Raw genomic sequence first — 3,141 nt, forward strand, 5'->3', positions numbered from 1 at the left:
CGCAGATGCGGTTGGTTTGACCGCAGAAACAGCGTCACAGAAGCGACTTATGGACCGCAAATGCAGAAGTTCTGGGCAGAATGTATATAAATTCTCCTTCGCGAATTTCAGTTCATTTTTCACCATTTTTTGGCGAGTTTGAAGCGTAGAGCAGTGATTTCAAGAGGGAATTGAGGGGTATTAGTGAGGTAAGTTACTTGGACTTTATTATTTTTGTTTGTAATCGTTTTTCCACTATTTAATCATGGAATATTAGTGGGAATTTTGGATAGAAGTTGAAGGGGGTTAGGTCTTGAGTTTTGGAGAGTTTTGATTGAGGATTTGAGGGACCATTTGAGGTCCGATTTTGATGATTTCGGTATGTATAGACTCGGGAGTGAAAGGAGTTCCTAGTTTTGTAATTTTTGTCGGATTCCGAGACGTGGACCTGGGGGCCGTGTTTGGGTGAATTTCGGGATTTTGGGTTGCATTTGATAATTTTCGTGTGGAATTCATTCCTTTTGTGTATATTGATGATAAAATACATATTTTGGTTAGATTCAGAGCATTTGGAGGCCGAGTCGAGAGGCGAGGGCATCGCGGGTTAGAGTTTTGTCCGGTTTGAGGTAAGTAATGACTGTAAATCTTGTCCTGAGGGTATGAAACCCCGGATTTCACATCGTTTCACTATTTTGAGGTGATGCACACGCTAGATGACGAGCGTGAGGGTGTGCACCGTTGGGGATTGTGACTTGGTCCATCCCGTAGCAACTATTAAGTTGCGTATTTGATTGAAAACTATTTGATACTTGTGTGCTCTAGAAAGTATTACTATGTTTTGGGCTGAATGCCATATTTGGGCCTCGTGCCAAGCTGTTTGGACCCTTAGGGGCTTTTTACTACTATTTCCTCACTGTTTTGATTCAATATTCGTACTCAGTCATGCCATGTTTTACTGATTTCATAACTTAGTCTTATTTACTCATACTTGATGCATAAACTGATATTTTGGGCTGAGCACCATGTTTTATTGATAGCCCGAGTGGCTTGAGAGGTTTCTGACTACGTAAGGCCGAGGGCCTGTGTTGTGAGGATATCATGGGATCGGGCTGCACGCCATAGCATGTTGTACTAATTTATGATATATGAGAGGCTGAGGGCCTGATTTATTACGCCACGAGATGTCTTGTTATAGAGCTTGGGCTGTAGGAGTCCCTCCAGAGTCTGTACACCCCCGGTGAGCGCGGGTACCCTGAGTGAGTTATTGATATTGCCTGAGGGGCTGTTCTTGATTCATGTTAGTGCCCGAGGGGCTGATTACGAGCGATTGTGAGGTTGCTCGAGGGGCTGTTCTTGATTCATGTTGTGCCCGAGGGACTGATTACGAGCGATTGTGAGGTTGCCCGAGGGGCTGATTCTAAGATATGTTATGCCCAAGGGGCAGTTTATGATTCATGTTTTACCCGAGGGGCTATTTATGATTTTCATCTCTTTTACTCTAAGCTTCATTGAACCTCTGTTGAAACTGTTGGAAAAATATATTCAAAGGATTTTTATTGAAATTGGATTTTTACGAGATGATTTGGTAAATGCACAGTTTTGAAAAGCATACCGTACTTACTGTGATTTTATGATGTGGATTTATGTGTTTCTTACTGCTCAGTCTTTATTTACTTTTATTACTTACTGAGTTGGCGTACTCACATTACTCCCTTCACCTTGTGTGCAGATCCAGGAGTTGCGGGTCGTGATAGCGAGCGCTAATCTTTCATCCGTTGCGGATATTCGGAGTCGCCAAGGTAGCAACATGGCGATCGCAGCCTTGCTCTTCTCCCTCTTATCTTCCTTAGACTATATTAGTATTTCCAGACTGTGATAGTCTTAGTTGTATTTAGACAGTCCTTAGTAGATGCTCGTGACTTGTGACACCCCGATATTGGGCCTTTATTCTTTCTGCACTTGATATTTAGGCTTATGCTGTGAAGTTTTATTAATTAATAGTTCAAAACATCCTTATTATGAAATATCGCTTTGTTTTGGGATTGTGTTAGCTGGCCTAGTTTCATGATAGGTGCCATCACGATCGAGTTGGTTTTAGGGTCGTGACAAGTTGGTATCAAAGCCTAGGTTACATAGGTCTCACGAGTCTTGAGCGGGTTTAGTAGAGTCTTGCGGATCGGTATGGAGACGTCTGTACTTATCTTTAAGAGGCTGCAGAACATTTAGGAAAAACTTCACATTCTTGAATTCTTGTCGTGCGAATCTGTTGATTCTGGTAACTAAACTTTTGTTATTCTATTCTCTCACAGATGGTGAGGACACGCGCTACCAGTCAGGATAGACGACCACCAGTACCACCAGTTGGGTCCACTAAAAGCCGAGGTCGCGATCGAGGTAGTGGTAGGGGCGGAGGTTAGACCGTACATCAGCTAGGGCAGCACCTGCAGATCTACCAACTGCCCCAGGTCATGATCAGGTCCTAGTTGCGGATGCCCCAGCAGGACCAGCTCAGGAACCAGCTGTGCCTATTGTTATTCCAGGCCTTCAGGAGCCCCTAGCTCATATTCTATCAGTGTGCACTGACCTGGCTCAGGCGGTCTCTGTTACTACAACAGCAACTACTTCTCAGGCTGGGGGAGGCACTCAAACTCCCGCCGCTCGCACACCTGAGCAGGTTGTACAGGGACTTCAAACATCGATGGCACCTCTAGCCCAGCCGGTTGCAGCTGCTCAGAACTATGTAGCTCCTGTTATGCTAGAGGACGAGCAGCGCAGATTGGATATGTTTGGGAGACTCCAGCCTCCGTCATTTAGTGGTGCTGAGGGTGAGGATGCACAGGATTTCTTGGATAAGTGTCAGAGGATGCTTGGGACCGCAGGTATTCTGGAGACCTGTGGGGTCTCATTAACTACTTTCTAGTTCTACGGGGCTGCAATTAGTTGGTGGGAGGTTTACGAGAGGCGTAGGCCAGTTGGCGCAACGCCCCTTTCTTGGCAGCAGTTCTCCGTTCACTTTCTGGAGAAGTTTGCACCTGAGTCTCACCGAGAGGAGCTGCGCAAGCAGTTCGAGCAGCTTCGTCACGGTGATAGGTCTGTTACACAGTATGAGATGCGGTTCTCCGAGTTGGCTCGTCATACGGTCTGGTTGGTTCCCACAGATTG

The sequence above is a fragment of the Nicotiana attenuata genome, unplaced genomic scaffold (assembly GCF_001879085.1).
Source record: "Nicotiana attenuata strain UT unplaced genomic scaffold, NIATTr2, whole genome shotgun sequence".
Classification (NCBI taxonomy): domain Eukaryota; kingdom Viridiplantae; phylum Streptophyta; class Magnoliopsida; order Solanales; family Solanaceae; genus Nicotiana; species Nicotiana attenuata.